We start from the raw sequence: 26527 nt of genomic DNA on the forward strand, positions 1-26527 counted from the left end.
TCTATCATATCCCATAGGGCCGTGCTGTCAACCATATCAAACGCACAGGAGAGATCCATAAAGGCCAAATGTAGGGCCCCATATTAAGCCATCACATACTTTACCCAAGATAACAGTAAGAAGTAAGATCAAGGGCCTGTTCCAATGTCCCTAATCCAAGGCAAAATCCGTATTGCATGGGGCTAAAAAAAAATTAAAGAAGGAGTATTTCTCTGCCCAAAATCTTCGATTAATCAATCAGTGAAATTGGGCAGTATCCCCTTTCTTGAAAATAGGAAAAATAATTGATTCGTTCCAAGAGGGGTTCGGGCCTGTCTTAATTGCAGCCCTCAGAACATTCGTAACCAGTGGGGCCCAGAGATCTATATCTGATTTAAACAAATCAACTGGGACTCCATCAGGGCCTGGTGCCTTACCCTGGGGTTGCACCTCTTATTGCATCAGAAACTGAGGCTAGATCCACAAGATCTGCCACTCAACATTCCTCCCATACTTGCGTCTCAACCTCTTTTATATCAGATTCCCCATTTCCAGGGTTGAATATTCTTATAAATTGGTTAACCCAATCAGGCTTGGGGATATGACATAAAATGTCACTTGGTTCACAGTCTGAAAAAAAAAAAAAAAAAAAAAGGGCAGTTTACTATATTCCAAAACAGCCTACTATCCTTTAATTTGGCTGCTTTGCATAAATCTTCCCATGCTCTTTTTCTGAGTTCTGCCTTTCTCTGTGTGAGGGCTTGTGTATACTTAGCGGGTGCTAAACTAACCCTTTTTTGGGCAAATAGCTTTTTTGAAACTACCTTACACAGATCTCTGAGACTTTTTAAGATATACAGGGGCTCATACAAAGGAGAGAGGCAGTGGATGAGAGTTAAAATAATTCAAATTAAAATTGACTAAAAACACATTGGGCAATATAACTTCAAAAATTGGTAACAAGGCCTTGGCTCCAAAACTTTCACTTTCAATGAGCTGAGGGGACTCGTTACAAAGACCGCTAATCCCCACCTTTGCTCTCCCAGCAACCGCTGGGATAGCACTTGAGCAATAACATCTAAATCCATTCAAGGGTATATTCTCTAAAGCACATGTTTCCTGACAGCAAAATATCATAGTCTCCTATAAAAGACAACCAATTCTCATCATTCAACCTACCACTAATCTTCGCAATATTCCAAGATAAAAAAATTAGTGTCCCTGGCTCCTCATATTTAATATTGAAATATCCGAGATATCAGAGGAACAAACATGGCCCTGACTCCTCATATTCTTGATGAACTGGAATTTTCTCTAGAACCCGATTGAGAGTATATGGGAAGGTCATATAGACCAGTGCATGTAAATAAATTGCTATTCAGCCTAGCGGAAATATCAACTGAACACAATGGAGGGGATACGACCAGAACAGGTTGGCCCATATCATTATCTTGTTAATTGTGAGACCCATAAGTTCCCTCACGTAGGAGTCAATCATTAGCATCTAAATCACTCAATATAGAGAAGCGATTTGCCAGTAAAGGCTGTAAAACCCGCTGACTGTTTTGGAGGCTGGAATATGGGCCCATCCTCGCTCTTGGCAGGACTGGCTGCATATGTCTTTTAAAAACAAAACAAACAAAAAACACAAAGGCAAGATCAGCATAGGCTTGCACTTTATCATATCTGCCCTCGCCAGTGACAAGATTCTCCGAACTAGTGCAGGTCTGCGAAAGTTTACAATAACAGTAACTCCTGGGCAAGTTTTCTTTAATGGGCCAATACCACCCACTCAACTTACAAATAAAATCTCATCGTCCATGTTCCACTGGAGGTCTAGCCTTTGGTTTAAGCAAAAAAACAACTTTATTTTTTTAAAGATACCGTTGACTTGATCTGGCCTGGTGGTAATTGGGGAACGTTAGCCAGTATAATAACGTATGGGCAGGAGGCTGAGGGAAGGTTAATAACAGCAAGCTGGTTGACGCTGCTAAGATTGAACTCCACCCGGCAACTTTTATCGTGTGCCGAATTAGGTACTTTCATCCTTGTTGATACCAACTGCTGAGGGTGCATTACTTGTAGGGGAATCAGAGAGGAGAGCTGCATCATCCAGAGGGGCCCCGGGATCACAAATACTTAAATTGCCTGGGACACAATTTTGCTGTATGGTGGGTTGAAAATCAGGAACAATTTTCGGGTGTCCATTACCCACAGAGGTATCAGAATAAGGTTCAAAACATATAGGTGGTTCTGTTGTTAAAACCGTCTGTCTCACCCTTCCCCCTCCTACCGAACATTTAATACTCAGTCTATATGGTTCTCTTCTATCCTTACTAGCCGGTCACAAACTAGGCTCAGTTTACTAAAAGCAATTCAATTTGGCGGTCTTTCACGCAATCAAAAGTCTCTGGAGGGGAATTTATTTGTACCAAAGACTGCTAGCCACCCACTTCCTGCATCTCCCGTTTCTTATTTAGAGCCCTCTTGACAGTCCCTTGACTCCGTTTGGTCGGCCTCTCCTCACAGAGTTCATTCTCTGCAGTACTTGAAATGGGGACAGTGGGCAATCTATCTACATAGTCACAGTCCTGCTGTCCTGAGGAGGTAGATACTCCATGACCTACAATATTATCTTCACTGTACCCCTGCAACTCTGTACTGGGAGTAAAACTAGGCATTGAATTTAAGCTGTTCCCATTGCCAACAGTACTGCCACTACTTGGTGGCACAGTCATCAGCATTAGATTTTCTGATGTCAAGGAGAGCCGAGGTTTGGCCAGTTTAATTTCATTCGTAACTAAATAAACTGCCCTCACTAAAAAGATATCAATAGTTGAAACTGGGGGATTTGATTGTGACTCCCCTCCCACTCCAGTGGCCACTTTTTTCTCCCCATTTGTCGGTAAAGTTAGTCAGTCAGACACACTTACATTGAAAACCTTAAAGGGATGATTTCAAATAGCAAAAAGGACCTACCCCAGTAGTCTGACAAATCAATACACACCAATTTTGGAAAGAAGAGTAGCCCAGAGAAACAGATTTTAGAAGAGGGGCCTGGCCTCTGTCTGCCTATGACGGACCTGTCTTGGCCCAGGTGCCTCGGCGCGTCGGGCTGCCCAGGCAAAAGGAAGGCTGGGGACAAAGTCCTACCCCTTCCGAAAGTGCCCAGAAGTCACACTGGCCAAAAGTCCTGCACTGCAGCAGAACTCTGGAGGGCAGAGTAAAGATTAATCTTCCTTCTGGCCAGTGCAAATTGGGATAGTGCTGCAGTGTAGACAGCAGAATTCCTCTGTTCTTTACCCTTCAGATGTCTAGCTCCACTCTGTTGTGCTTTTCTCTGGTTGCTATGGTTTGGCCAGGAAGAATTTACAATACACCTAGAGCACTGAATGATGGTCGGTTATTATTTTAGAACACAAAGCACTGCTGTAACCACATCATACCGATCCCATGAATAAAGCTTATATTGTACACCTGTTTAGATGGGAGGTGGTTTGTTATGTTTGTTGCCTTAATTTTCTAGAGGTCATTTTTAAGTCTTGTGGCGAGGACGTGCACAGCTCAGACTTTAACATCCACTGAACTGCGCTTGACAGCTTCTTCCAGGATCTGTCAGTTTATGTGCAGGTTCCTCTGTTGCTAACTGCACTGATGTTTTCCAGAATAGCAGCGCTCATTGTTGGTGACTGTTTTTTTTTTTGTGTGGATTTCGCAGTTTTATATTCGTTATTCGCGATAATTTCATGCATTCAAGGCTTGTTTTCTTGCTATTCATTAAGTCACCTTTGACACTTTCACCAGTTTGGCATCCAAAATTATTTTGTTGGTTGAACTTCCAACATATAACTGCACACATGGTGGTGTACAGAAAAACAAGTCTGTGGTGTTCTGCAGTTAACTAGTGTGTCCATCGCTGTCGGATCTCACATTCCCAACAATTGAGAGTGTTAGCACGTGTGTGCTTGTCATCGCTGACACACGCCAGGAAACATCAGGTATCGCACTGCATAAAAGCAGGAAGCGGTTAAAATAGCAGTAGGGAGAGAATCGAAACAGTTTCCCATAACAAACGTGCTATCCAGTCTCAGTAAAAGGTAGATAACTACCGCCCTGTATCCAAGTGCTGACAGCTATCACACCTGCCTTGAACCACGGGAACGAAGGCAGAAGGGCCCGGCTCTAAGTTTTTAAAAGCCCGTGACGGAATACAACCACTACTCACCTTCTTCACCTTAGGGCCGTTCTCCCCCCCCCCCCTTGTCCTCTCCTCCTGTGCTTACCTCCGTTATTCCTCGTTTCCTCCGTATCCACTATATCCTTCCTTCTTATCCACTTCGTTCTTCATAACTTCCCTATTGCCAAAACTGCAGTGAACAACAACTAAACAAAGACCAGCCTCCTCGGTCTTAGACCCGCTAGCTCCGCCCCCTCCGTGAGTCATTCTTTTCAAGTGGAAACCCTGGCTATAATGAATAGACCTTCAAGATGGACAGTACCCCGAGAACTTCTGATAGGACGGATCGGACAAAGGCACGTGAGTACCCTACACCCAATCAGAACTTCGAATGCTCGATGCCGCATTAGGATTGGTTAGTATATTCCACTGTCCCAATCCTAGATCATGTTACACATTAGCAGTACCGCCCTCTTCCAGAGTACTCTTAGAATATGTTCTGCTGTGGGATTGGTTGTTATGCGACCCGGAAGTGCTAAAATTAAGGACAAATGACATCCATTGAAAGATCGGCTACGGACGACGGACATGAGATTGAATTTACGGACGGTCCGTGTAAGTAGCGGATAGATAGTTAAGGTATCAATCCCCGATTTGTACCCTAGTCTCAAACTGATCTAAGTCGCCCACTTGCTGCTCTCCCTATTTGCATGGATAGGGTGACTAGCTATAAAATATATATATAAAAAAAAACGGTACAGGCCACAGACGTAGAAGTAGGACTAATATTTGGTACCGACTAGGTACATGGATTCGCGAAAATAAATATTTGCACCTTTGCCTCAAAGGATACAATATAGCGCATTCAGAACTAATTTGTTTAACTTCATGTAGCGTTAAATTCATTCAACTTTCACTTTATAGCGGACATAAGCAAACGCTCTATAGTAATGCTGTCATTGAAAAAACTCGCCCCTTGATCTTTCCCAGACTCAGATCAAACTCAGAGGGAGGGAGGTAAACTAGGATTTTGCCTGGAAGCATCTTTGTGATGCTGAGTGACCCTTCTTTAAATCTTGATTCACGAATGAGACGAAGCAGCACAGCATAGCAGTCTATACAACTATTACTCCGTGCAAGGTGCATTGCACAGAGAAGACCAGAGGGAACTTCATCATGCATGACACTACTAATGTAGTCGCACACACTCGATCCTCTCTTTAAATCTAGATATTTAATTATTTTAATTAAAACTCTTGGAATGCTAGGACAGACCCTGAAAAACTGGGACCTTCTGGAAAATCTGGGGACCCGTCTTTTGGATCTAGATTCCATTCAGCCCACTCCCAGCGTTAGCTGTCACTGTAGAGTAATGTTGGGGACCGGAGCCTCGGGACCAGACTAGTGTTGAACTGCTCTTCCCTTGTGTCCCTGATAATCCTATCCCATTTGTTTTTTTTCAAAAACTCACGTTTGGGACCCTCAGCCGTGACTACAACATACACTGCCACCTTAAACGAGGCGGCCATGTTGGAACCCAGGCCCTGGGACTACTTGCCCTGCTGGTCTTTTGATGCCTGCTTCAAGTACTAATACATGATCCTTTCCAGTCAACCCCCTAATATCTTTTGAATAGAATTTCACCTTCACTCATGTGTTCCGCCAGTCAGGCCTAGGCACGCAGTGCCATTGATGAGGATAGCTCCTTCTTGCAACACCTCCTATCTCCCTGGATAGGGACTGCTTAGAAAGCAATGGGACGTGAACTCCCCATTCCACTTTAGACCTTATTCCTTAGGCAGGAGGCTCTGTACCTGGCTTGGGCGCATTGCTGTCATTGTGAAAAAGAGGTTTGTTAGATTAGTCAGTTTTTGTATGTCCCAGTAATCGCCAATTCCCGGGTATTGTGGTCTGAGGACATCTCTGCATTGATTGTCATGGTAAGCATTATGGAGTGAAGGCAGGTCGTGCATCCATCTGATAGATTAATTTAAGCGTAACCATTGTGTCTTGGTATTCACAATGTGATGTGCTGGTAGTTTATTTCCCTATGTCAGGATGTAGAGGGGAGTTGGTGGCTGAGACAATGCACTAAATCTGAATATGTTCTCTATTCCAGTGCCCTTGTATCACTGTCTCATTGTCATTGTGATTCTTCATTTATTGTGGTTTTCCGTAGTGCGAACCAGACCCATTTTAACAGCTAGTGGTGTTTGTCATAGGTTGAAACAAACAAAACAAGTTTTCCCAGAGCATATTGAAACATATCAAATATACGAATTCAACGTTTTTTAATCTGGAATGTAAAATAGGATGCCACAATGAATAGCTTAAGAAAATATTGATGGCGTATCAGTGTATGTGTTTTTCTGTCTGTACATGTGTTCCAAGCATAGGCCCCTTTCCAGACCCAGAGTTTATTTAGAGACCCAGAGAGTATTTAATGTTCCTGCAAATTAGTCTTCTCTCGTTTGGTTCGTGCGCTTCTCTGTCCTAATGTACCTAATTTATTGTCGCTGTGCTTGTCCCATCATCATAATTATTTTGTCCTGTTGTATTTTTATCCTCTGTGTAGTGACTATAACCCTTTTTGCACATGTGTGTATGTACATCATGGCCCAGTCTGAGTGTGTATATCTGTAAGTCCTTTCCAGTATCGTTCTAGTCCTGTCCCACAGTTCCTTTCACTGTTCCGTTATCTATATATTCCCTGGCTCTGTCCCCCTGTTTATGACCATGCCCTTTTTTATATGTCTATCTTCCAATCCTCATGTCGCCCCAGTCCATAGTGTGGGTATCCCTGTGTCGCTATATTGACAGTGTAGCTGCCGATGTATCCCTTACTCAGTATTAATCTTTTCTTTGTTCTAGCAGAGATATATTCCCTACCCTTGTGTTTACTTGCCACATGGTAATTGTATTCCATCGCCTTTGTTCTAATACCTGTTGTGTTTGTGAAGTGTGTTTCTGAAACTCCCGTATTCTCAGTTCCATCAACTTTTCTTCTGCGTCTGTGGTGCAGAGAGTTGTTCCTTGTGGGAAGAGTACAGGCTGCCACAAAGACTTAACCGTGCCTTAATCAGAGGCGCAGAGAATTTCTGACACGGTTAGATGGCCTCTGTCCACATCAGTAGTCTGGTTTGTTGGTACATAGGGGATACTATGCAGCGACACAGGGTATGTGGTGGCCATCCCCAGAGGTCATTCAGAAGAGATACGAATGCCCAAGAGTCTACCTTGCTCAGATAGATTCTAGTGGTCTGTAATTGGAACGCAAGATACCTTTTGAGTGGCCACTGAGACCTGTTGAGTGAAACTGTTAGGTGGCTCCATCAATAGTACAGAGGGTGTCTGAGAGTGGGCAGTGGTTGCTGCTTAGAATCGTAGTGCTGATCCATCAATGGTAAAAACAATGTGATTGTGATGAGTTCATTTTGGAAAGTAGCTTTTGTCTTCTGGCTTCGGGCTTTCTGAATTTTAGGCACTGTAGAGCTTCAGGTCTTGCAATATTCAAACAAACCTGTGCAGGCCTCGAAAAATCATAAAAATGTTACTAGACCTGCTGGTTGATTAGCTTGAACAATCTACTCTACCTCACTGTAATGTACTTGACCTGGAAACTGGTCTCAAATTGTGTGATCCTATGCAAATATTGTATTTTACAGTCGCCTTTTTCTTCATTCTCTTATGAGTGCACCTTCAAATCTGAGAGCATTTCTGCTGTAAAAATGTCCTCTTTTGTTTGATTAAATACATTAAACGTTTGCTCCATGTATAATCTAGCCCACATATAGGGTACACATGATCCATGCCTGACTTGCCCCTTAGTTTACTGTTAACTTTGCCATTAGAGCAGGAGTGTTTCTCAGTTTGTTTAAACCTTAACTTTTAATAAGTACTAAAGTATGATGTGGTAGCACACAGTCATTTACAGACAGTAAATTTCCAATAAATGTCCAAAAACCATCCCAATATCTTGCAGCTTTACAGATATAACTATAGAGTGTATTAACAATCTGCGAAAATTAGACTTCCGAAAAATATTTATCATTTGCACATCACTAAGTAAAGTGTTCTAACTTTTTTTTTACATCCTATTAAAATATTTTTTTCATCACACAGTACAAAAAAAATGATCTTTCACAACTAGTGGAGAAGTGTGGCACAATGGTTAGAGCGGCAGACCCTGAAGCAGAGATCTGGCTCAAGACCAGGGTTCACGTCCTGCTTCGGCAGGTCTTGGGCTCAATTCCCTTGGACCAGATAATTCTCGCCTCGGTGCCTAATCTAATTAATGAGTCCCACTCTGCAACTCTGGGCAATAGCTTGCTTAATCTCCACAACGGCCCCAACAGCGCTTGGATGCCTGGCTTCACTCTGGGGGTGCCCAGGAGTGGGCACCTCACATGGAAAAGCCAGGAGGGGTTCCATAGTGGTATGAGTACAGCGCCTTGAGACCCTAACGGGTGAGTAGTGCGCTATACAAGTGCAAAGTTTACAGTTTTTACAGAAATATATTTTTAAATGTTCACGTTGACTTAGTTATATGAATGTTGTGTGTTCATAAAGACCTGATACCCACAGCCTTTCGTTTCACACAGCTTAGACAGTTCACCTTACAAAATCCTGGAACTCTGCTGTCACAAGTGAAAGTATTTGCATTGCAAGAAGACAACCTGACTTTTGACCTCTGTCTCTGAACACACAGCAGATATGACAAGAATAAGATCTAAAGGCATCTTAATTGCTAATTCAGTTTCTGTCTGAACAGAACACTTGTTCTTTGTCCACACGCCAGAAGGGGCGAGTAGGTTCTAAAAATAGCTCAAGCTCATAAAAAATGACTCGCCATAGCGAGTGGTCGGGTAGATTTTTGTGTGTGTGTGTGTGTGTGTGCGCATGCGCTCTGTGTCCCAGTGTTAGCACCTCACTGTCTCTTGCTGAAAATAATGTTGTAGAGGTACTTAAATGCTTTTTTTTTTTTTCTTCAAATTTTCACTCACTGTTAGTGATAATGTTTTTAATTAGTGATACTTGCTGATCCATAGGTTTCTATTGCATTTTTATGTGATTGCAATACATCTGTTTTGGATATATGTATGTACAATTTTGCTCGACATTGCCTTGATTATAACTTGAATCATTCAGTTTTTGTAATTCATGTAGACAACGTATTAAATAAAGGAAGCTGTTAGGATGAAAGTCCTAGCACTCTGCAGTCAGTGGCATTATACTGCCGTTTTTTTTTCATTTTCTCCTCCCCTGCCTTCGGTTCTATTTCTCCCTAAGAGGCCTCAACGTGAGAAGACAACCAGTTGGTCAGATTCTGTTTTGCATCCCAAGCCATAGTTCTAGTTGTGGACTTAGATTTGGAGGACATCCAGGTGTCCTTTAACACCAGTCTTGTTCTCTGTCCCTTGAGTAATTGTGATTGAATCACTGTTCTTGTTCCTTTCGTCACCAACAAAGGCTTTTGAAATTCTTCCTTCAATCACACTTCGTCTTCCAAACAGCCCGTCACAAGATTCAACACTGAAAAGGCAATCTGGCTTAGACTCAGGGGTGTGAAATTTAACAAAATTTCTACTTGTCTGCGGGACTGGTTGCTTTACAAATCTGCTTGTCCTGTACAAGTCCACTTGTCTAATTGATGGCATGTAGTGCAGCACCAAATTATGATACTAATCTCTTTATAAAAGAGGTCTGATAATAGCTTCTCTGATTATGCTAGGAGTAGTATAGGTGGGTTTGAATACTAGCAATTCCCTTATTTTGCCACCTTTCTGCAGATGTACATACTGTGGCTGGAAGTAGAGGTAAACAGTAGTTCCAGAGTTGGAATGTCTTTTTGAATCTGTAAATCTAAAAATTTAGGAGTTTTTCACTAGCTCTTCACAGATTTTTTTCCCCATACTTAGAAAATTTGGAAAGTTACTCCTGGAAAAGGCAGAAGTAAAACGTATTCCATGGTAGGCGGGGAAAAAGTGGTTGGAGGGAAAGTGAACTTGCAAACGCTCAACAGATTTTCACAGTAGCAAATCTGCAAATGCATATGTGCTCATACTAAAAGGCAGCCACAAATATTTTCTAGGAGTATGATATCCTGGCCTAATTCAGTTAATTCTTTTCAATTCATGAAAGCTGTAAATTGGCACAAATGCAAGGACATATGCCATAGGTGCACTTTCGTGACTTTCTTTGCAGAATTGGGTCCCTAATTAGGTCTGGCGTGAACCAGGACCTTTTTGTTTTTATGAAATTCAGTCTCTATCGGTTGGCTCACTTCACTGTGAGTGACAACATTCTGCACATTCACATCATGCATATCAGCACACAAAGTAGTTGTGTTCAGTGCCAGGGACACCTGTGGCGTTGTGTGCTTTTTGAGACCAAAATAAATTTTTCTTTTTTCTCCTGTAAGGTGTATTTATTTATTTATATATGTATGTATATATATATGTGTGTGTGTATATATATATATATATATATATGTTAGTATATATGTATGTATAATATTAGCATTTCCTAAGGAGTGCAGTTCAACAAAACATGTCTTGGCATATTGTGTATAGCCCTTGAGTTTCACCATTATTTAGAACCCTTGTAGTCAAGGTTTGTTTTAGCATTCCTTTCCCTTCTTTTGACTACTCGGTTTTAAATGGGCCTGAAGGGGTGTAAGAATTGGAGACTTACTCCTTCTTTAGCAAGTTCCTCTGCTAGAACTTAAGAAGTAAAAGCTGATCTTTGACCTAAGTAAAATGTAGGAATTCCACCCATAGCTACTAAACGGAAGTCTTTTTTTTTTCTTCTTTTTTTCTTTTAAACTGCGAGCCATCAAAGCCACATAAGGCTGCTGCCTTGACTGGGCTGAAATTGGCCAGGCAGACTAGTTGGAAGACAATTAGTGCTTTTTTAATTGAGTTAGTGGTGGACTTAAAATGATAGAATGCTTTATTTGTAATTAAGCACTAAATACCCCATATGAGCATTGAAGCACTTTTCGGCGAGTAGCACTCTACACTGAAACTAAAAAAAGATTAGTGGCGGATTAGTATAGGGAAAATAAGTTGTTAACTCAGGCAGTGTACATGTGAGTCTTAGTTGGATTTACTAGGGAAAAGAAGGTTAGAGGAAGGAAAAGTCTAGAAAGTGTTATTTGGGAGATCATAGTAGTAAAATGAGGTTTGGGATGAGAAAAAAGTGGGTTAGAGGAGAGAAGAGTCTAGAAAGGGTGAATAGGAGACCATAGTAGTACAATGATGTTTGGGATGACTAGGAGTGGAGGTAGCGGTTATAAAGTGAGATATGAAGTAGTGCATTGGAGAGTGCCCTTTTTTTATTTCTACAATAGGAGTCAAGTAATAAGTGTATGTGTGTATGTATGTATGTGTATGTGTATATGTGTATATATATATATATATATATATATGTATATGTGTGTATATATTTTTTACATAGAAAGTTATACTTTTATATGGAAATTAATACAGAGATGTAAAGTTGTATTAAGTCCCATATGTGCATGTATGGATACATAGTTTGAAACTCACTTTCAGGTGTTCCTGTATATAAAGTTAATTTATTTGTGTATTTTTTGGGTGGGGAGGAGTGATATTTTATGTATGTTTACAAGTTGAGATTACAAGCACATGTTTTATTCATTTGGATATAAACTGCTACCAATAGCACTAATTTTAGGTTGCAGATACTCCAGCATGCACAGATTCTTTTCCCTCATCAGTTCATTTGGTTGGATTACTAATTATGTTAGTCTGCAGTTTTGGAAATGTTAACTGTAGGGTTCCCATCTTGTCTGTGGAAGTAGTTTAACTTTTCAAAGCGTGGAGGTGGGGCCTTGTAATCATGCGATGATTGGGCTGCTGAGTAAATTTCAGTGTTTATTTTAGTTTTGTATCTGGTTATTGCTAATGCTGTACATATATCTGAACAGCAGATTTCATACTTTGGTTTGTGGCAGAGTTGAAATGGGAGTGTATTCCCTCCCTTCTAGTATCCTGGCATGTGCTGAACGTCCACCAGTGGAAGCTGTGTTTGGAAGGTAGCCATGAGATCCCAAAGCTAAGCTTTCATTGCTTTTATTTTTTATTTTTTTTAAAGAGTGTTTGCACTGATCCGTTGGCCAATGTTTGAAATACACATTGTACACAAATGATGGATAGAATTAGTGTAAAAACAGAACTATCTGTTTTATTCAAAAGTAAGAGGAGCACATTCAATTTGAGTGGTTGAGTCACATAAGGGTTGAGCATGTATATGCTTTATTTTGAATTCTGAATCCTCACATTTTCCCTGCACAACTGCTTGTGCTGGAAAATATTGCTTCTTTGTGTCTAACTGGTTCTGCTGATCCACTGTTATTGAAAACCTATTGATATTCATGCATGTATGTCATAGATGGGGATCTTTGTTACTACCTTTTAATATTTTTGCAATTCATGCATCCTTCATGTAGGATCATATTCAAATTATACATCTGTGCTGGACTGACTCATGGCCCATTGCACCAAGCACATGTGTAATGTATGGATGTTTGAATTGCTGGCCTTAGGAGCTGCTTTTAATGAAGATTCCGGTAATAATATAGTTTTCTCTCATGCAGATACGATGATGAAGCATGCCACTGAGGTGGATGAGGGTCTTGTACCCTAGAAAATATGAATCCCTGTCAGTTGTATATCACATGGTTCTGTTGGAAATGTGTCCTTTTGTGTAGGGTCACCTGATTTTGTCTTTTTTGGGAACCCTATCTTTGCTGGTTATATAGCTGTGCACTATACCCCTCCTAACCAGAGGTAACATGCTTGTGCTCCTCCTTTCAACATGATCGAATACAATTGTGTACTCCTGGTTGAGGTATTTAACTTGGCTATACGTCCCTAGTATATAGTACCTAAACTTTCTTGTAAGTTCCATGTTTCCAGTGGGCTGCAACCCATATTACTTTTCCTCCTCCCTGTGCAGGGACAGGACAAAGGAGACTGACTGGCTGCTATGTACAGCACAGCAGTGCAGGTTTAAACTGCTAATTTGACTTGTTAAAATAACCCCTTTTGATATGCCTAAAACTCTCCTTTTAAATATTTATAAGTCAGCCTTAGGTAATCCATTCTCCCCATTAAAGCAGGGTCCATGATATTTAAAAGTAGAACATGTGAAGGTTAGTATTAAACATGTCCTTACAGTGTACTATTTCAAAGCTATTTACACTATAGCAGGGCTGGCTTTTACATATGACATCATTGGGATACAATATTATGTTTAATACATTTTATAACATTCAAGGTTTCTTTTTCCTAGTTTTACGAAATCTGACTTTACTGTTATATTGGATTTTGCTTCACTATTGCCGAAAATGTACTTTGGAAAAGTTACCTTTTGCATGCTTGAAGACTCTGGATGCCTTACTGTAAATATTCAGCTGTCACCTAGCATCTTAATGACTCCCAACAGGGCTAGAAAAATCTACTTGACCACTATGAGGTCGAGCTATTTTTTTAACATTCTGGCGAGTTGACAAAGAAGAGTTGTTCTGGTCAGTCAGAAACTGAATTGGCAATTAAGATGCCTTTAAATCTTATTCTTGTCACATTTGCTCTCTGTTGAGAGACAGGTCAAAAGTCAGTTTGTCTTTTTGCTATGCAATTACTTTTCCTTGTGACTGCAGAGTTCCTGGATTTTGTAAGATGAACTCTGTCCTGTGTGAAATGGAAGGCTGCGGGTATCGGGTGTTTCCTAACACACATTTATATAACTAAGTCAACTTGACAAACGTTTCTGAATATATTTCAGTAGCTGTGAAAGACCATTTTTTGTACTTTAGTGTGATTAAAAAAAAAAAAAAAACTTTAATAGGATGAAAAAAAATTAGAGTACTTTACTTGGTGATGTGCAAATGACAAATGTTTTCTGAAACCCAATTTTCACAAATTATTAATACACTATATAGTTTTACCAGTAAAGCAAATTTTTAGTGTATTTAGTCAAACAAGAGGATTTTTTTTTAATTTTTATTTTTATTTTTACACCAGAAATGCTGATCTCATGTATTTGAAGGTGCACTCATATGCGAGAATGAAGGAAAAAGGCGATGCTGTAAAATACAATATTTGCCTAGGATCTCACAATTGGAGACTACTTTCTGGGTCAAGTACATTAGTTAGGTCAAGTAGATTATTCAAGCTACTTGACCTGAAGGTCTAGTAACACTTTAATGATTTCATTCCAGGCATGCCCCAGTTGTGACGTGTGAACTCCTCCCAAGACTGGGACGTTGTGCTTTTGGTGTGGGAAGAAGTTGTCCTCCTGTTGAAAGGATGGACATGAGGCTATGCTCAAATATTTGGTGCACTTCAAAGGGTACTCCCTAGGCACAGGCTGATGTGGCTCATAACTGGACATGCCTCTCCTTTTGTCCTAGTCAGCTAGGGGCTAACTCCAGTAAGAGGGAGGGCTGCTCTAGAATTGGCTTAGTTACCATGGGATGGGTCTGTGAGCATCCTCCTAGAGTTTCGAGTTCTGCCTGAATGTCACAGCCTGCTTGACGGGTCTGCTGCAGTCTTTCCATATAGATTTTTGGCTGTATTTCAAAGCAGGGAAACAATGGCAAAACATTTTGTGGGTATCCACTATCTGGTTGCTGAGAGATCGACTTGGATTTTACCAGATTTCTGTCTGAGTTTGTTGGGGGTATAGGGACTCCCTAAAACTGGATTTTAGATTGTGATGTAGGATCGCATCAAGATTACCTTTAGTACACACCCCACACACACACATCCAGCCATCAGAGCCCAAACTTAGAATGGCCAATGACTTCACTCATCTTAAAAAATTAGAGCAACAGGTTTTACAACCCAGTATTTACAATGCATTGTTTTTAACTTCACACATCCTTTACCACACAGGTACATTTCATGCAGGGAAGTATTTGTACTTTTACCACACACCTTTAGTACACAGATATGTATTTTTTTTTTTTATATATTTTTTAAACAGGTTTAGTTGTGAGTAGTGGTTAAGGGTAATTTTAGGGGTTGGGGTGGGTACTGGTGAAGGTAATTTTAGGGTTAAGGGTGGACAGAGAAAAAGGGTTGCGCTATTTATAGAACCTACTCGCCCCTTCTGGCGAGTGGACACAGAACAGGTGTTGTTTTCAGACAGAAACTGAATTAGCAATATAATGCCTTTAAATCTTAGTCTTGTCACATTTGCTCTTTAGTCAGATGTCAAAAGACAGTTTGTCTTCTTGAAATGCAAATAATTTTCCATGTGATTGCAGAGTTCCAGGATTTTGTAAGGTGAACTGTCCGACCTGTGTGAAATAAAAGGCTGCGGGTGTCTGGTCTTTCCTAACACACAACATTTATATAACTAAGTCAACTTAACAAACATTTCAAAATATATTTCAGTAGCCGTGAAAGACCATTTTTGTGTACTTGTGTGATGAAAAAATATTTTAGTAGGATGGGGAGAAAAAAGCCAGATCACTTTACTTAGTGATGTGCAAATAAATATTTTATTCTGATACCTAATTTTCACAGATTATTGTTAATGCACTATATAGTTTTATCAGTAAAGCTGCAGGTTAGTTGGAAGTTTTTTGACATTTCTTGGAAATTCACTGTCTGTAAATGACAGTACGCTACTACATCATGCTTTAGTAATATACTTTTTAAAAGTGAGTGTTTAAACATACTGTGACACACTCCTGCCCTGATGGCAAAGCTGTTAGTAAACTAAGGGGCAGGGCTTGCGTAGATCAAGTGTAGCCTATATGTGGGCTAGGTTTATAGTACATGGGAGCAAACGTTTAGTGTATTTAATCAAACAAAAGAGGACTTTTTTACAGCTGAAATGCTGAACTCGCATATTTGAAGGTGCACTCATATATGTGGGAATGAAGAAAAAGGGGACTGTAAAATAAAATATTTGCATACGATCACACAATTTGAGACCAGTTTCTGGCTCAAGTGCATTAGTTAGGTCGAGTAGATGGTTCAAGCTGCAGCTTTAGTAACATTTTTATGATTTTTCGATGCCTGTGGATTAATTACTTACTAGACTGTTGGCCAGATTTCTGAAGCCTAGCTGCCCAAGCATTGCCCATTTCTGTTCTTGAACCCATCTTAATAGCAGAAGAAATTGTATCAAGAAGGCTTCACATACCACAGCATTGATTTCTAAATTACCTGCTTGTATGCTAGATTGAATATTTACATATTGATGAGAAGTGATGCCTACCTTTTTCAGACAACTCCCAAGTGGCTCCATGTACAGATGCAGCAGTGTAGGCCACAAGCACAAGATTCTGATTTGCATAAAGTGACTAGACCGCAATAAAACAAACCAGTCCTACAGTCTCACATAAACTCTAAGCTTTTGCTGAAGATAAGATACCCCATAGTGTACTACATTGAAAGTTGTGGGAAAATCTAACTCCAGAAGACATGGTCCAGAACATTCTAACTTCTGTTGAGGAGCAGAAATTGTATTTGAATAAATGTGGCATGCACGTTAGCATCACTCTTCCTAGTTCTCTCAACACTCTTATTTTAGAGTTACTCAGAATAAGGTTAAATATAACGTCTGTAATGGTTTAAAGAACAATATTTGCTTCAGATTCACCTCCTAACCTCTTAAACATGCCTCTCTGCCTATCCCTTGTCCATGTTTCACCTACTTTTACTTTTCCTTGGTAAAAACAGATACGACTTTAAATTTGATTAAAGGTGTATTCTGACTGCGGTTATCTTCTGGTTTATCTTCATTTTGATTCTTACTTGTACGATGATAAAGATTTTAAACATGCACTAGTATCTTTTCAGCTGGTGAGTTTTCATGAAACCCCTGAGAACTGCATGTTTCTTCTAATTTCTTAGGTTAAAATTCAAACTTTAATTTTACTGTTAATAATATCATTATTTGTCTTTTTAGCAAACAAAGCACATTTAGATTTGTGTGTCTTTAAGGTAAGTGTTTTACACAGTATGACAGTTCCACATCCAGAGTATTACACACAGATGGCTTATTTTCTTTTTATGTCTGAACCTCAACTTCTCTTCAAAACTTGCCAAACAAGATCCTCATGTGGTTTGAACTAGATTTCCACTGATGAATAACTAGCACAATTCCTCACATGGTTGCTCTAGTGCTCTTAAGTTAACAATTTTATTCAAGTGTGTAGTCCGAATGGGCATAAACTGGATTTTCACCTCCCTTCTTCCCCCCCCCCCCCTCCCAATAAAACGCAGCTTCTCAATGGAAATGTCTGTCTCAACCCTGAAAACTATTGTAGTTTCCCAGTGCCCCATCATCTGTTAAAGGTTTCAAATTTTAAACTCTGGACACATCCACTTCAGCACACAAATGAAGGCCAATTTTATATCAAAATATTTACAATTTAAGTTCTACTGTGTCTTAAGACCTACTGAATGTCTGATATCCCAGCAATGCCCAAAATTTAAACTTTATAAAATGTATTTATTCTTCTAAAATTATAAAAACAACCACTCCTAGTGCAATCCTGGCCCTTTAAGCTACTAACAATTAAGTTCTGCCATTGTTACCCAGAAAAGCAACTTGTTTGGATTCATCATAGTGTGTATTATCACTTTGCTCAAACAACTAAATCACCTGTTGCCCACTTTCCATGAGTTTGCACTTTTCATGTTTTTCCTGATTAAACTGTGCTCTATTTTCCCTGTTCCTGTTTCTGCTATGTTATACTACTTGACCAATCTTCATTCTGTTCCCATACATGAATCAGAAAGGGCGCTAAGAAGTTTGTCACTCTTTATGAGCCCACCGTTTAACATTTAAATAGTCACATAAAAAGAGCCAGCCGTAATAGCAGCCAAAACGTTTTTTGCCACAAATGTTTGACTGAGCTACTTTCATGTCTGTGACTGATCTCTTTTATATAATCTGTATTTAATTTCGGTCCCAACATAGTAGCACGAGTTAAACATCTATATGTGTCCACCCAGTGTGAGATTCCTTGCAGAACCCAGTCAGTTGTGCACATCGAGTCCCATAAGTACTTTTCCAGCATGATGTTGATCGAATCCTGACCAGTAGCTGCGCCATTTTCAGCTATTTGCCCACTTACCAGGATGTGCAACATATTGGCCTATCATGTTTAATCCCCCTTTGCCCACTTATCTGTCTGCACCCTCCTCAGTCTCACTTTGCCTGCTAGTGCCCACTCCGCCATATCTTGACTCCATTTTGAGGCTGAGGTTGCTCACTGCTAGCTATTGCGATCCGATGCTTAGCCATCAATAGGCCTGGTGTTACAAATATATTCTGCATTTTTCTGCACTTATGTTTAGGAGCTAAGCAAGCACTATTCTACTGTTGTCAATAGTCTGTTCACTCTTCTGAGTTGTGTCACTATCTCCGTCCAATTTGTGAGGTTACGTAAGGAAATGTGGTGCTACAATCTCCACGGCATGGGCAAGTTGAGGGTCTATCTGGGGACGTTATGTGCTGTCAGGCTGGTGTCCAGTATGTGCGAGATATAAGTATTTAAACTGCGCCAGTTTAAAGGGGACCTTGCTTGCAATCTCCTGCACTTGCAGGCAGGATGCCATCCACTCATTTGTTATAGGGCTCAGCAAGTCATCGTCCAATGCTTATCTGATGTGCAGTGACCCACGGGGTTGGTACGTCTGAAAACATAGTCCAGACCTCCCTGGTTATCTGTGCTATTTTGGCAAACTGTAGGAACTGCCCTTCACCCACCCCAAAGGACTTGTGTGTGCCTCGTCAAATGTTATGAATTTAGTCTCTGGATACAAGTTACTGAGTGTGTGGCATCCTCTGCCTTTCCAAGGCGCCAGCATCAGTCTTCTGTAGGTGTTGGTGTGGTAATAGCGATTCATTTGGAAGGGTGGGCTTTTTAGCACTCTCTTGATCACCAAAAGCCCAGGCAGAGACCACCTGTCCTACCAGGCTAAGCAAATTTGGGGTTTGGTGCACTCCTCAAGTGGATGGACAGGGCGCTCTTTTGTATTATTAGTCTCATAAGTCTGATTTCCCAGTTTGAGCTCCCACCGCACCGGAGCATGGGACTGCGTGACCTGTAACTATAGTATATTGAAGCACAGATGCTGTCAGGACTACGGGCGGAGAACCTCTCGAAGTCTGGGAATAGCTCCCTATGGATGTAATGTACCAAAGCCGAGGAGCAGAGAAAGACGTACATCAGAAAAAAATTGTTATAGATTGTGCACAGGAGCAGGATAGTAAAGGCAGAGCAACCTTAGCGTGACCAAACAGAGAAGGAACCAAATGAATCAATCAAAATTAACAAAAAGAAATGCAGCAGAATACAGGTGTTTTTCTCAGTGATTGTAAAACCCAGCAATGTCTGCAATTTGGCCATTGTCCGGAGGTGGTCTGTGACTGCGGCAAGTTCGCCTTCAACAGCCAGCTGTATGGGAATAAGCATACTTCTGATCTTTGAAGATAGCTAGTGACCACTGCCATCACTTTCAATGATACTCAAGGACCTGACATAAGGGGGAAGAGGAGCACAATAACTTAAAACTATTCGTTTCCTTCCTTGACCTGCAGATAAAACCAGTGGAACTGCAGGGTGAGTACATGGAAATATGTGCCCTGTAAGTCCAAGGACTCCATCCGGTCCCCTGCACGCTGAGCTGATGGAATCTGAGACAAAGGGAGCATTCTGAACCTGTCCATCCTTAGAAAGGTATTCAGCAGGTGGAGGTCCAAAATTCCATCAGAACAACAAAGTAGTCAGAGTAACATATAACCCCCTCTTCTAGTATCCCCCTGAAGGTACATTAGGGCAATAGAGGGTTGACTTCCTGAATCAGAACAGAGTGCTCTTCAGTTGTTCTGGTGCAGGAGGAATTTGGGTCGGGACAAGAGATAGAACAGAACATGGCCCTTTTGAACATATCCACCTGTGTGGAGTGAATTAACCCCAGCTTGGGAGAGAATGCTGTATTCTGCCTCCTACTGCTTGCTATGATCCTGAGAGGGCAAACTAACTTGACTTAGCGGCTGTTCCGATAGGGGTGAAAGCATTTGAGGGTTGCTGCTCCTCCTGGTTTGAATGGTGTCTACCAGTGCTGTGTTTATGAAAAGAAAAGATCAGCGGTTTCATTTCAGGTTGGGAGTAAGATAGCTGCCTGGAATAGCATGTACATTTTCTGTTTTGGTGGGAAAATTGGTGTAAATAGACCAGGGCGTGTGCTGTAGTGCAACTATCCTTGAATCGTTCCACCACTGAATTCGCTTTCCACTAGTGCCACTTTAGAGTCCTAGCTCTGTAGTGTTCAGGCCAGCCCAGAACACACAGGGCTGCTTCCTGTCATTCATGTGCAGTTTGGGCCGAAGAAGCCCTGTCGTCCTTGAGGATGGTTGAAAAGATGTGGCTGGTCATAATCCATAATGCATGGAATAGAGACAAACAGTGATAGATCTAAAGACTAGACTAGTTGAAGAAAACATTATCTATTTGGAAGCATCATCATTTTTTATTCCCTATCCAGAGGATTGGTGGGGAATGAATTTCGATTGACTTTTGCAAGTTTAAACTTGAACAATCTGGCTTTCTGGCATGGGGGCTTGATCAGGAAGTCTGGGTCATTTAGAGCCGGTCTGTTAACTATTCATAGGTCAACTGACTTGCATGCATGAGCGTGGCTTGCCCCAGGTAGCTAGAAGAGCATCAGTAAGGGCCTCATTCAACGGTATTAATTGCTCAAATTTACCTGGTTGCAGTTGAAGTATCTCAGTTAACTCCTTAATTGTGGTCTCAATAGTGGGTAACTGTGGCTGTGGTGTTTCTGCTGCCCTCTGAACCGACAAGGCAGTCAAAGCACTTTCCTTTGTAGGTGGCCCACGTGGAGAGTAGAACTGTTTCAGGAGATGTCGAGCCCCCTGGCTTTTTGGAAGTCTAGATACAATGCATTATCAGTATAATGAGGAAGCATCTTTCTCATCATCTGCGTTCTTAGGTACACTAGATTCATGCCCTGGTGTGAATCTGAGCCAAAAAGTGTGTGAAACCTTTGCTGATACGGACATTGGGACAGAGGGCTGGGATTGGAATCCGGTTGTATAACCACTGGTTAAACTTTTGTGTACGATCTAGGTCTGGGTCGGGGAATGAATCATTGGGACTGAATAATTGAATGACTCCATCCGAGTGGGTCCAGCGCAGAAGGAACCATTGTTGACTGTGGTGCTGGAGTAGAAGTTAGTACCGAAGTCACTACGGACCCAGTAATGAGACCAGAGGGGTGGGGTTTGGTTGCTAAGTGTGTCTGGATGGATCCGCTGCTCAAGTCCCTTATGGTTCTCTGGCGTCCAAAGTCACATAGGCATTCGTGGTGTGCTTCAAGAAATCAGCTCCATAGCGTGTTTGAAGGCTACTTGCTGTGGGCTCGATGATGGCCTGGAAAACTTGGGCACACTGAGACTAATTGCAGGATTGGTTTGGACTCTTGGGACAGGAAAGTGCAATCTTGATAATTACTCCCTTGCGCCTTCTTACTAGACTTCAACTGGTGGCAGAGGTCAAGCCCGCTTGGCCTTCTTTAAGGTTGTGATGCAACTTTGACAATGACTTAACAGAAGACACTTGGTCTAGATCTCTTGGTGTGTCTTGTAAAGAGTTTATTTAAAACTAGCTCATCACCTTTGTGATGTCTTGTAGTAAGTGATTGCAAAATAACGGGCCCTGGAAAGAGAAAGCCCTGCAGCCTTTCGATTTTATTCTGACATGGGTACAAATTTCAAGCCTTTTGTCCTAACTTGTCAGCACTTTAGAGAGAATATATCACCAGTGGAAGATAATTCTAGTCTGGGATACCTGGTTTCTTACTCTCAGGCCTCCCTGGTCTTATTTACTGTAAACGTTGCCCTGGTGTCTTTATTAGCAGATGATACTATAGCCATCAAATATATTTTAATTACCTCAGTGTACCCATTTGTGAATCAACCTACAGCCCATTCTTGGTTTGTAACAAGACTATAGACTTAGAGGGTGAAGGGCAGATCTCGGCACAGGTTTTGGAAGTAGTTTGTGCAGGAAGGTGTGTGTATTTTTCATATATATACTGGAGCAGGTAATGAAGGGAGCTCCTTCAGATCTGAGGAGTAGTGCTCGTTAATGTCCAACATGATTTTGCTTTAGCAGTTGGGGGCAGTTACTTTCAATTTTAAGGCCTGCAGGTAGTACAGAATGCCACAGTGAGAGCACTTATAAGAGGCTTTCTTCTGTACTCTTGTTAAAAAGAGTATATTGCCTTTCCATAAAATCTGATTGAGTTCAAAGTTCTCGGCCTCGCACCCAAATACTTCTGTGTGATTATTGGTGTGTATCTGGATGAATCATCGTGGTCAGCTGATTACTTTTCTTTTGTTTGCATGCACACAGGTTTCCCTGTATATACCACAGATTCCCCACCTGCAGTCTGTTACATTACAAAATGTTGCTAGATGAGAATACAAAACACCCCAGGCTTATGCTGTATAGAACATCTCCGAGAACTTTTATACTTGATTTGATTCAGACCTGTTTGTGAATAAAGTAAATACGTGCACAGTTGTGTTGGAGTGTTTAATTTGTGAATTCTGTTTGCGATTTTGGTTTTTCTGTGGTTCGTTCCCCTTGTGTAGTTCAAGCATTGTTTCCACAATATGCTATGAAGATGCATAGTCAGTTATGTAAACTTAACCCAAGCTCCTGTGTATGCAGGTATGTTAATTGTTTGTTCCTCTTTCAGTAGGCTTCTCTGACCAGTGAGCTTGCTTTAGAAACTCCTGCTGTGTAGGGCCTAAAGAGACGCTCTTTTCTCTAATTTTTCTTTTCCTAATACATCTGTCTATTTTAACTTCTCTGGGGCCGTTTTAAGCAAGTGTAGTTTGGGTTCCAATTAAAGCTTGTGAGCAAAGGACAATATAGAGACAGTAAATACAAGTAAACCTGGGGACTGTTGGAATCCTTCTTTATACATTTGTTAATCAGAAATGTGAGTTTATTCAAATATATGTTGATATTCCGACCAAAAGCTATCTACGTCTGATAAATATTTAACAGCTGGTACTCCAGTTGGTGCCCCAGCACGCCATTCCCATGGCCTAGCCCCCATAATTCTTTTAGCATTGCAACATTAGAGGTTCTTCCCTATTTTGGGTGGGCACAGATTTTCCTGCCCTAGCCCACCATGCAAGGTGCAGAAAAAAAATCAGTGGCCTCTGCTTGCAGCAAGAAAGCTATTTGCACGTCAGGAACATTGTGGTTTAGTTTTCATATTACATAAACAAATACCCACGATGCAGGTTTGTTTCTGAATAAAAAAAATAAAAAAAAAGTAAACTTGGTGATTAGTCATGTGGAACAGTCTCCATAGGCCTTCTGAAGATATTTTCAAAACACTTCTGAAAACCTAGTTGTTTTAATTCTGTTTTTCTCGATGATCGAAAAGGTTTCTTGTGGACTGGAATCTAGCAATTGGAAACTGTTTTTAGGGTAGCTACATGCTTTACAAATCAGTTCATTCATTTGTTCAAGTGAGCTCCTGTGGCACAGCGTTCCACCAAGCTTAAATTGTCATCTATACCCTGGGAGCATATTTGATAAACGTTCATACCGGACATGGCAGGGACCTGAAAATGACAGGTGAGTCTCCACTAGGAATGTGGAGCTGGGCATTAAGCCACCTGGACCGGCTGATGAACCACCTGCAGGAGTCTAAATGGCCCCATACTCTGGTTTGATGTTAAGTCCTCTTTTATTTTTTTTCCCAATGGTTTCTTTTGAAAAGTTAATGCTTTTGTTATATCCACCATCTGTTTTTCTTTTTCTCAAGTTTGTACCTGTTATGGAGCATTTTCCCGTGTTAGCTATTTCTGTAACCCAACTATGACTTATGTCCAGCCTGTCATTATGATTCTAGAAATGTGGACTGATCAACTGAACACTGTCCTCCAGAACCAATTTCCACAACTGAGTAGATGGGCCTGATGCCTGTGGCTTCAAGAAAAGTACTGTGCAGTTAGGGCCCCTAAAACAAGACCCCATACTCGCAGCTGAAGCAGATAAATGAAGAGAGATTAGCCCAGGTGGAATTCAGACGTGCTGAATAAATTTAAGGTATTTATCTAGGAGCAGTTTGCAACTCTACCAGTGAGTAGTCAGCTTGGTGGCTTTTTATTTTTTATTTTATTTAACTACATGTTCTGCAGACCATTTAAAGGAAATGCCATTTATTTAATGCAAGCTGGTTAACTGCTCACACGCCAGGCGTTCTGTTGGAGGGATATGTTAGAGCTGTTGTGAGATCAAAATTCAACAAACCATTTCCTCACCCCTACAGATCTGGGCAATTTTCAAGCCATTCCTCCATTTGCCCTTTCCAGCCAACTTGTTGAATATGCAAGCTTGTGGAGTGCTAAAAACTTGTTTGATCTGTTTTCAAGAGGCCAGTTTTCAAAAAGAAGCAGAGTGCTATTTGTACTGACTGTGGGAAGATGGCAATGTCGTGGCATTAATATATTGTTGTCTTTGTAGTATTTGAGACAGTCTATCAGCTCCTTCTCAACCAGCCCATGGTATCTCTGTAGCTGGGATGTTGTGTTTTTTTTTTTTTTTTTTAAATTAGCCACCTTACAAATCTACTCAAGGTTGTTTGTTTGGGCTGGGCTCTGTGTTGTCACCATTGCTGTTTATTAGTGCATGCTTCTGCTTGCCATCTTATGGCACATAGGAGAAATTTTTAATACGTACATTGATCTGTCATGCAGATCCTTATTAGTTTAAACAATTACCAGCAATGTTATTAGGGTATTATCCTGCTCTACCATAATCGGCTAGTCGACGTCTGGCAATGTTCATGATTTAGACCCACTAAATAAATCTGCCAGTGGAGGGTCCTCCAGTATGGCCACCAGCACATTCACCACATGAAATAGTTTCATTCCCACCCCCAATAAATATGGTTAAAAAATCTTAGCGCAATTTTGGAGGCAGATGGATCACATTCTCAGCACATTATTTTAAGCCCTCAAGTCTCTTTATGCCATTGGTAACAAAGAACCAAGGGATTAAGGCAGCTAACGGCTTTATCCAGTCTCAACGTGAGTTGCGCAATAGTGCTTGTTTAGGGACCTCTGGGAATACATTATTCAGTTGATTTAGAATGTCTCAGCCCAGTGGGTTTGAAAAACCGTGCTCCACATATGTGGTTCTCTTGCTTGCGTATGATCCTTGTTTAAATACAGATCCTGTTTAAATCGGTGTGCATTTCACAAAAACTTATTGGCTAACACCCAATTTTTGTAAGATATTTCACCACTACGGGTCTTTTAGAAATGTATGGTCTAATGCTGGAAAACATTTTGGTATACCAAAATTCAGGTGAGTTGGAACTGAGGGAACCAGCCATTGGTGTCAACCCATAGCTGCAGTGCTAAGTAGTGGTCTTTCTTACATTGAGATTTGTGGTGGAACAGTAAGTTACGTCTCATGCCTTTGGGCTGTTCTGGCATAGTTTTGTGCACATAAGTGAGAAAATATTTCCCCATTTGCTGTGATTCACTGGATTTGTAATCCTCCCTTAGTTTATTAGAAGTGATTCTGTCCTACTTTTATAGGTAATATGATTTTCTTGAAATTGTCTTGTCAGATCATTTTGACATACGTGTGAAGTTAATTCAGGTGTATAAACCTTTTAGGAGAAAGGCTGCGTAGACCTGTAAACATTGTCATTTTGACAGGAAATGTTTGTTGCATAGGTACACATAAACACTGAGAACCAAAACGCACCTAGTCTAAGCCTAAGCAATGAATTACTGATCAAAAAATATATTCATAAATTTATTAATTCCGAATTCATTGGTCTCTCAATGCCACACCACTTGGGTAAGATCAGAAATAAATCTAAACATAAATTGTATAAACATATACGTAATTTCAAGAACGAGAAATTGAGAACAAAAGCAAACACAATCTAGCTCTCAACCACACAGAATTACTCAAACAACCATTCATGTCCTTTAATAAATAACAAGGCCCCTGCTTTAGTCACATAGTCTAAATGTCAAGGGGACAGTGTATATCTGATCTCATTTTGCTGCCTACAACAGTATGCAAATATAAAAACGTTGACACACGTTCACATCAGAACCAGGCAGATGACGGATGCTACAAAAAATAAAAATCTTCAATCACTAAACAAAAAAAAGGAAAAAATCTGAAAAACTAAATAAAATGACATTGGAGAATATACCATCAGTACAGCAAAGTTTCCATTGCAACTAATGCAGAAGGATCCCGTGTCTGCCTGTACAGCTTTGCAGGGTCTGCATGCCAGC

The 26527-nt window shown here is 40.7% G+C and overlaps 1 protein-coding gene and 1 long non-coding RNA gene across 2 annotated transcripts in view; one reads left to right on the plus strand and one right to left on the minus strand.

Annotated features, from left to right (window-relative positions):
- LOC138285708 (uncharacterized) overlaps positions 1-4447 on the minus strand; it is a 43118-nt gene extending 38671 nt beyond the window's left edge. Inside the window, exon 1 of the long non-coding RNA XR_011201634.1 lies at positions 4263-4447. This is a non-coding gene — a long non-coding RNA (uncharacterized lncRNA). The remainder of the gene's footprint in view (positions 1-4262) is intronic.
- Positions 4448-4691: 244 nt separating this feature from the next.
- Positions 4692-26527, plus strand: part of INO80D (INO80 complex subunit D) — a 166662-nt gene continuing 144826 nt past the window's right edge. Inside the window, exon 1 of the mRNA XM_069225986.1 lies at positions 4692-4771. The gene's annotated coding sequence lies outside the window, so the exon portion shown is untranslated. The remainder of the gene's footprint in view (positions 4772-26527) is intronic.

Source organism: Pleurodeles waltl, chromosome 3_1, assembly GCF_031143425.1.
Source record: "Pleurodeles waltl isolate 20211129_DDA chromosome 3_1, aPleWal1.hap1.20221129, whole genome shotgun sequence".
NCBI classification, from domain to species: domain Eukaryota; kingdom Metazoa; phylum Chordata; class Amphibia; order Caudata; family Salamandridae; genus Pleurodeles; species Pleurodeles waltl.